Raw genomic sequence first — 9,438 nt, 5'->3', positions numbered from 1 at the left:
TTGAAGTATTCTGGATATTAATATTTGGTCAAAAGAAAGAGGTGGCGAAGACTTTTCTCTGTTCTGTAGGCTTTCTTCATGGCAATAATTTATATTTCTGTGAGAAACTTCTTAAGTACATATAATCCAATTTATTAATTAAGAAAAATACTTGCTTTGGTTTTATTTCTATGTCTGCTTGTGTTTCCTTGTATGTTGTGAGTGTCTTTGGAGGACAGCAGAGCAAGGCAGGTCTCTAATGCTGTAGTTATAGGTGGTTGTGAACTGCCTGGTGTAAATACTGGAAGCTTAAACTCCAGGTCTTTTCAAGAGAAGCATGTTCTTAGGGTATCGAGTTTCTTCTTGGTAACTTGCTATCCTTCCTCTGAGTGCCACCATGCCTCCCCATCCAGGGGACGTGGTCAGAGGTGGGTCACCAGAGTTTGTGTGAAAGTCAGACCTCCTTCTGCACTCAATGGTGGAGACTCGATACCCTAAGAGCATATATGGGGCAAAGTCCCCCTCAGACACAGACATAGAGGAGGGGAATGGGGGGAAGCGGGAGGGAGGGAGGAATGGGAGGATACAAGGGATGGGCTAACAATTGAGATGTAATATGAATAAATTAATAAAAAATAAAAAATAAAAACCATCTTTTTCTGGCAAAAAAATCTGTTGCTTAAGCTTGAAACTAAAATATATATATATATATATATATATATATATATATATATATATATATATATATATATATATAAAGATCTGAGTTTAGGACTTCATAGTCACCCCTGGAGGAGGGCTGCCTGCCAAAAATGGGAATGGAAAAAGTATTTGAGTAAATAGATGTCAGTCATGTCTTCACTGCTACAATTGTGTGAGATTTTAGCTCAGACTCAGGCTAAAGAAGAAAAAGAAATGAAATGCACCCCCTCCCAAAAAAAAAAAGAGAAGCATGTGTCCTAACGCCAAGCCATCTCTCTAGCCCCTCGGTGATCAATTCTTGCAGTTGAAGTCCTTTTTAAAAAGTAATTGCATATGCTTAGGACCATAAATGTTCACTCTGTTTTCATCCAGCTGTTCATAGTTCCAGGTCATACAGTACAATCTTTGGTCTAATTTAAGCTGATATCTGTACAACCCAAGAAACGAGAATCTAGTTTCTGTCTTCTTTAAGTGAGTATCTTGGCTTTTTTTCCAGAAGCACTTACTAAAGAGCCCCACCCACCATCCACGGTGTATTTTGACAGCTTTGTGAAGAATTAGTAGCTCTAGTTGCATAAGTTTTGGGGTTGTTTTTTTGTTTTGCTTAGTTTTTGTAACTTTAGTGTGTGTTATGCTATATTGCTCCCCTCTTTGGAGACAAAAGGATGATGGGAAGATGATGTACTGGAGGGAAAGAAAGAACAGAGTCACGATGGGATAGTGACCATGTGGGCTGGGAAGAAGAACTCTGAAGTTCTGCATGGAGAGAAGTGGCCCAGATGAACACGTAAGCAAGTCTATGACTTTTATTGATTATGACAGGAGGTTAGATAATACCACTGTAATAATTGTAGGCTATTTAATAATAAGCATTATTAGCCATTATATATTTATAACAACACTGTATTACATACAAGGGGAGAAAGTGAATATTCTTATTTCATTCCTAATTTTGGAGGAATTTTTTCAATGCTCTTTTTTCAAATGTTAAGTTATAGTCTTTTCATTCCAAGTTTCCTTCCTTCCTTCCTTCCTTCCTTCCTTCCTTCCTTCATTCCTTTCCTTTCATTCTTTCCTTTTCCTTCTGGCAGAACTGTGGATTGAACTTGTGGTCTCTGTATGATAAGTGCTCTGTGGTTGAGCTATAGCCAGATCTGTTCTCATTTCTTCTAGCTTTACCATAAAAAGATGCTGAATTTTGTCAAAGACCCTTTTCTGCACTTACTGACATTATCTTGTGATTTTGCTCTTGACACCATTTATATGCATATACTAATTTAAGTTGCATATATATATGCAACTCAAAAAATATATATATATGCTATATATACTAAATCTAGTATATATATACTAGTATGTATATATGTATATATTATATATTAGAAATTTTAGAATCTTACCCTCATTGTTTTAGTGACCTACTGATCATGCAAAAACACATTGATCAATCCCTATGTGCTTATAAAGTTTCTGTACTATCTTTTTCTCTGTAGTTCATTTATGGTCTGATAAGATATGTATTTTATTTTATTGTTTAAAGTTTTAAGGACTAAAATTTGGTATATTTTTGAAGAAAATCCCATGGACTTCTAGGAGAAATACGTATTTTGTAGTTGTTAGGTATAATAGACTTTAGATTTCTGTTATGTGGTCTACGATGTGTTTAACTCTGATGCTCATTGTTTTCTGGCTGACTAGGGATGAAATTGGAATATTGAAATCACACATTATTATTGTGTCCAAATCTATCTGTCTTTTTGTCTTTCTTTCTTTAAAGATAAAGTATTGCTAGAAACTCACTATGAAATCTGGCCTTCAGCTTGCAATCCTTCTGTCCTGGCCTCTAAAATCTTGGGATTTAGAGGTATGAACCCACATTCCCAGGGCTCCATTTTGTCCTTTTATATTAAGTAATACTAGTTTTACTCAATTGATGCCAACGTGCTCAGTGGATATGTATTTATAATTGTTTATCAGTGCAAATGTACTAATAATTGTTTATCTTCAGGATGGATCGGTTCCATTTATTAGTATATTGTGGTCTTCTTAATCTTTTTTACTTCTTTTGGCTTTGTCATGTACGAATTAAAGTTGATGTTTAAATTAATCATCATGAACAGTAATGCTAATTTCTTACAAAAGGATTGAAGTTTTAGAAGTCGGTTGTAGTGATGAACACATGTAATCCTAGCACTTGGAAGACAGAGACAGGGGGAATCATTCATTTGGAGTTAGCTGGAGATCAACAATGAGACTCTTCCTGAAAACAAGACAAATAAGAAGTAAAAGTCAATAAGTGTAGTGTAGCCTAAATGCACAGTGCTTACGGTCTGCCCTAGTCTAGAGTGGTATTCTTGGTCTTCATGCTCACTCACTCATTGAAAGTGGAAACTTCAAGCTCTGTAATTTTCTTACCCACTCTATCCCTTAGGCAATTCTACTATGATCTATCTTTACACCATGCAGTAGAGCAACACATCATATGTGTTTCCAGACTGGAGTATCAGGCTATACCATTCTGCTCCATGTGTGTCCAAAGAACGAAGAAATAGTATAAACTCACATATCTTCGTTGCTAAGAAGCACAGGATTATAAATGCATGTATTACATTGATTAAATTTTGAGTTAGTGATAGTATGTTGAAGTTAGGTGTTGCATTGCTGAATTTTGTAGTATTTTTATGGAATAGTGGAGTGCAGACAAATTACCAACAAAGAGCCAGAGTGACACAGTCGGGGATATGCTCCAGGGAGGTGGAACCATCTGAGGTGTGACAGAGTCGGTTAGAATAAAACCATTGCCAGAGCTAAAAAAATCTATGGACTGCAGGTGCAGAGGTAGAATAGTCACTCATGAATAGTGTCTTAAGGCCCGTAAACCATGGGTTTGCATGTTCCACTAAACCACGAAGCACTGAGGTAGACCCTACAACATCTAAGCACAGGGTTTGCTTATCAGAAAGTCAGAGATCTTTAGGTAAAAATGTTCGTAATTCAAATGGACTGAGGTAATAGACAGGAATCTAAAGGACAGAAACAGGGTGTCTTAGAGAAAAACAAGTAAACAAAACAAGACTTGGAGCAGAGACATTCTGACTCAGGTTAAAGACTATTTATGAATGTAGGAACCAATCTCTTGCATGCATTATCTACCCAGGTTTTTCCTGGAGGCCTGGAGGCTAGGCTGGCTCCTCAGCTAGAGTGGGAAAGAAGACAGCTGCATTTCTGATGCAGCATAAATCACATCCTGCAGATGTATGTCATAAAGGTTCAGTAAAATGACACAGTTAACATTTTATGTGTTTGATAAATTGAATCTGGTATTCTTTCTCTCTCCAGAAGTGTATAAGCCACTATTCTGAGCCAGAGGGAATAAAAACCACCATTTTCCTGCTGGTATATTTTTCTAGAACTGATGGCTTCCACAGCAATAATCAAGATTGCTTTCCCACATAGTTTTATAAGGCACAGAGAAGGGTGACAGTGCTTGCTGGCAGACCTTTGTCTAATAAAAATTGTTCCCTTCTGGGCTCAAATGTCATTCCTATGCAGAAGGAGAAAGAGAGAAATAATCTTCATGTGACCTCTCCTTTTCACCTCCTCTCCACTTCATTCTGTCATGGAAGTTCCTGGTCATAATTTGTTCTTACAGGCCCAAGGTTTAGCCCAGTTGTAGAGCATTTACCTAGCTGATGTGTTCAAGGTCCTGGGTTTGATCCCAGAACCATCAAAAGAAAGAAAAGGGGAAAAAGAGAATTATGCTTAAACCAGTTTATTTTTTTTAACATCTTTACAGGAAGAAAACTGTTACTTTAATGTAATGATTAAATAGTTTTACTTTTTTGTTTTATTAATTAAACTTTAATTGAACCTTTTCTCTTTCCTAGACGGCCACCAGGGACCAGAATTATAAGGCAAATTTTGAGCCTGCCCTCAGAAACTTCAATGTGAGTTAATTTTTAAAAAAGTGTCATTAGTCATCTGGCCATGAGAGCCACAGGCATTAGAGTTTCTCTGTGGAGCCTCCAGCCGGTTTTAGGGATGGGGGTGGGAATGATACTATTTGGGGAGGCTCTGGTCCTATTGCAGGGCTGGCAGTGGGAAAGCCTATAGGAGAATGACATGGGAAAAGGAAAACAAGTCTGCAGCTGATCAAGGAGAGATTTTAGTCAGAAGGGCTTTTGACATTGTGGAATGGGTGCTGTGGTAAGATATAGACTCTCCAACTCTAAGTTCTGCAGACACCTAAAAGGTCATACAGAAATTATTTTTTTAAATTAATTCATGAGAAAAGCACTGGGCATAGTTGGCTGTGGGAGGTTGGGGTTGGCTGGTGCTACGATTATGTAGCTAACATCTAGATATCAAGAGAGGTTGCGAATTACACAGTGTTGTGATTTCAATATCCAAGGGTTGGGTTAAATATACAGGGCTCCAAGAATTGAGATGAAAATAGACTAAAATTTGGTAATGACCTGCAATTGGCCAGTATTCCTTAGTGGGCACAAATATTTCAGCCAGTAATACGTTATATAGACGATGAATGCTAATTCTAGCATGCATCTAGCCTTGTGATTAGGAAATAAGGAAAGCCCTGGTGAGTCTTCTTTAACTCCTAGGCAGTGGTTCTTGCCAGTAAGTCTTTTTCTGAAATGTGAAATGATGCTCTGATAGGTAGAAAATTATTAATTGTACTTATTTTCCTGGTGCTCAGGGATCAGAGAAAGTTTAATCTTATCAACATTTAAAATGATGCTATTAAGCAAACAAAGGCACACTTGAGACAAGAGAACAGCCATGAGGTAGAGTAAACATGGCAAATCCAAGAAGCATAAGAAATTGATGCAATTGATCCTAGGCGTAGGAGACTGTCAGAGGCTAGAGCAGCAATTCATAAAGCCGCATGCACTTGCATCAAGATGTGGTAGTCAAAGATAAATGTTGCCTTGTGAGATGAAGCAAAGTTGTTCAAAGAGAACTCTAGGCAGTGTGGACTATTAAACTACCAAAGAGGTTTGAAAAAGAAAAAAAGTTACCTCTGCTGAGTAAACAGTGAAAGTGATACTCAGAAAAGAAAGAAGTTGGACACTTGGTGTGATCCGAGAGAAAATTATCCTATCTTTATATCCAGAAATCAAAGTGCAGAGTTGCATCAATGGTTTTATTTTGTGTCAGTTAGGTGGCTACAGGGCCACTTAATACTTGGTCACAATGTTTACAATCATTCAGACAATGGGCGATAACATGTTCAATGGCCCTGAAGTAAGAACCAGAGGTCTGATAGAGTTTCATATTAGCTACCCCCAAGTGGCATGGGCCTGGAGCCCCTATTTCAGGCTCTATAGTTCTAGTGGTTATTTTACTAAATACTAAAACTAGCATGCTATCGCATAATACACATTTCAGTCATTGTAGGTCCATTAACAAAATCCATGTCCTACCCATTCAGTCTCCTCTCACTATGAGGGATAATCATAATTACATTTAAAGATTTAACTAAGCATATCTCATGCTAATCCACAGCCTTAGTGCATCACTCATTTTTTGAGGCCAAATATCACTGCAACAAGTTTTTCCTTAGTGGAAAACTTCACAATTTTCACAAAGGTATAATTCCATTCCAATGCCTAAACTTGGGCTCCAGAAAGAGCTCCTAGCATACTGCATGCAAGAAATGAGCTTCCCACCTGGTAATACGCCTCAGCAGTAGAAGGGTTGTGTAGCATGTACAAGGCCCTGGATTTGGTCCCCGGCACATGCATGTGCAAGCATGCGCATACACGCACACATACACAATTCCTAAAAATCAAAACCAAGACCAGATACTTGTTTATTCCAAACAACTCTCAATAAAATAGTCTGGAAAATGTTTGGAATAATGTTGACAGTTATAAACATTAAGCCAGTAGTATTTTTTACTGGTTGCATTGGTGAAATCAAGTAGGAAATGGCCATGTAACTTACTGTCAACTATAGTTTGCAAATGGCATAGCTTCTAGGTAGTTTGAATGTGATGTATCTCTCATAGGCTCATATTTGAACACATGGGCCCAAGCTAATGGTGGTGTTATGAGACTTACAGGAATGGAAGGAGGAAGGAGGCCCCTAGAAGTGGCCATAACATTTTATAGTCTGGTTCCATTTCCATGCCCTGCTTTCTAGGCCTGGATGATGTGTGACCATCTAGCCAGCCTCCTGTTCTGCCACCATGGCTTCTGTGCTTGCTGTTTTCTGTACTAACATGACGGATGGTGGCTTTTTGGAACTGTTAGCCAAAGTCAACTTTTCTTTTCAAAGTTCTATTATTATAAAAAAAAGAAAGTAGCTAAGGTGGCCTCTAATATTAGTCTTTATTCCTTGGACCTTTCAATAGGATATCTTTCTTCGTTATAACAGAATATTCAAAGCTTGATAATATGTAAGGAAATGGGAATGTTTTGGTTCATGGTTCTACAAGTACAAAAGCATGGTGTCAGCATTTTCTTGGCTTCTGGTGAGGGAGGAAATGAAAGATCAAACAGAAGCACAGAAGAAAGGAACAAAAGGGGCAATCTTACTTCATACTCAGTCCATGTGTAACTAATCCCTTTTGAAGGATCTATTTCCCATTGCATCTATTGGAGTAAACTAATTTCAACATATGATTTTATTTATTTATTTATTTATTTTGCACTCATTTCTTTTTTATTTTTTTATTAATTTATTCATACTACATCTCAATTGTTATCCCATCCCTTGTATCCTCCCATTCCTCTCTCCTTCTCATTTTCCCCCTGTTCCCCTCCCCTATGACTGTGACTGAGGGGGACTTCCTACCCCTGTATATGTTGATAGGGTATCAAGTCTCTCCTTGGTGACCTATTATCCTTCCTCTGAGTGCCACCAGGCGTCTCCATCCAAGGGACATGGTCAAATATGGGGCACCAGAGTTTGTGTGAAAGTCAGATCTCCTTCTCCACTTAATGGTGGAGAATGTCCTGTCCATCGGCTAGTCTGGGTAGGGATTCGAAGTTTACTGCCTATATTTTCCTTGGCTGTTGCCATAGTTTGCGGAGGACCCCAGGGCCCAGACCCACCTCTAGTTTTCCAGGACCCACTGGAATGCAATCACTTCTTGATGGATAGTCACATTGTTTTCCTGTTCTTTTTTCTCTGTCCTCTTTCACTCCTTTCTCCTTTATTTTGATAGTCTGGCTACATAATTCCAGGCTGGCATGGAACTCTTCTGTATATCTTCCTTGCACTCAACATATGATTTTAAAAGGAACACACACACCTTAAACTATGCGTATCAAATTGTTATTAAGGTGGCTGTAATATCCTAGGACATATACTTAGTGCCAGGAAGACAAGAAATTCATAGGACAAGACTTTATAATCAAAGACTTCACAGAAAACAAAACAAAAGAACAATAAAAAACTCCAAAAAAAACCAACCAAACCAAACAAAACCAAATAAAAATAATAAATGACCAGTGAGATGGCTCAGTGAGTAAAGTACCTGCTGACAAGTCTGATGATCAGAGGTCAGACCCAAGAACCTCTGTCGTAGAAGGAGAGAACCAACTCTCTTACGTTGTCCTTTGACCTACACATACGCACTGTGGCACACAAACACTCACCTACCCATAACTTAGTTACCATAGTTTTCGGACCATGAGATGCACCTGACCATAAGATGCACCCAGTTTTTAGAGCAGCAAAACAAGAAAAACAGTAAAAACAGCAATTGGACCATAAGGCACACCATAATTTCCCCCTTTACTTTTGAGGGGGAAAGTGTGTCTTATGGTCCAAAAAAATATAGTATATTATCCATGCTTCTTGTGCTAATTTATAAATACATATAAATTCTTCCCACTATCTAGATTTTCATTCTACCCATCATTTCTGTACAGGTTGGAGACTAAATTGTTCTTCGCATTTTCCAAAGGATTTAAGAACAAAACAAAACAAAACAAAGACAAGCAGGGTTAGCACGCCACTCATTCCACAGATGCAAAAGAGTGTCCTGGCTCTATCTCAAGAAACTCTCCACCGTTCAGTGGAGAGTGAGATCTGACTCTCACACGAACTCTGGTGCCCCTTTTCTGACCACGTCCCCTGGATGGGGAGGCCCGACGGCACTCAGAGAAAGGACGGCAAGTTACCAAGAAGAGACTCGATATTCTAAGAGCATATATAGGGGGAAGAGGTGTCCCTCAATCACAGACATAGGGGAGGGGAGAAGGGGGGAAGTGGGAGGGAGGGAAGAATGGGAGGAAACAGGGGAAGGGCTAACAATCGAGTTGTAATATGAATAAATTAATAATAAAAAATAAAAAAAGAAGACAAATTAGTCTGTCCCTCTCTGGAACAGAGATTCCCATTGTTTGAGGGCAATCCTCTAATTTGTCATTTAAGATAATACTCATATATTAAAATCCTTTAAATTGGAGTAGGCATTGGTAGCTTCAACAGATTTGGTGACTCTTATGTATCCAGTGATGGAGCAGCCCAACAAGTCTTGCCTGGGTTCAGAGAGATTTGAACAAAGACTGTCCTCACTGGCACACATCATCCTACATCCTACAATATCCACCTCACCCTATGGCATGTGCCTAGGTAGGAAAGCCCCGTACCTCATTTTAAATTAATAATAGTCAGTGCTGAAAGGAATAACCACATTCACGTCTGTTTTATAATTTAATCCTGGTAATCGTAGAGTCTTTACTACTTGGAAGATAAAGAAAATCTCTGAAATTTCAGAGAAGACAG

General features: G+C 38.5%; 1 long non-coding RNA gene across 1 annotated transcript; it reads left to right on the top strand.

Annotated features, from left to right (window-relative positions):
- The first annotated feature begins 1,377 nt into the window (after positions 1–1,377).
- Positions 1,378–4,636, top strand: LOC311608382. Its single transcript, XR_014782941.1, has 3 exons — positions 1,378–1,468; positions 2,459–2,545; positions 4,569–4,636. It is a non-coding gene; the product is annotated as an uncharacterized lncRNA (long non-coding RNA).
- The last annotated feature ends 4,802 nt before the right edge of the window (positions 4,637–9,438 follow it).

Source organism: Acomys minous (assembly GCF_964271855.1).
Source record: "Acomys minous genome assembly, chromosome: 11".
Classification (NCBI taxonomy): domain Eukaryota; kingdom Metazoa; phylum Chordata; class Mammalia; order Rodentia; family Muridae; genus Acomys; species Acomys minous.
This window is presented reverse-complemented; position numbering and strand designations above follow the sequence as displayed.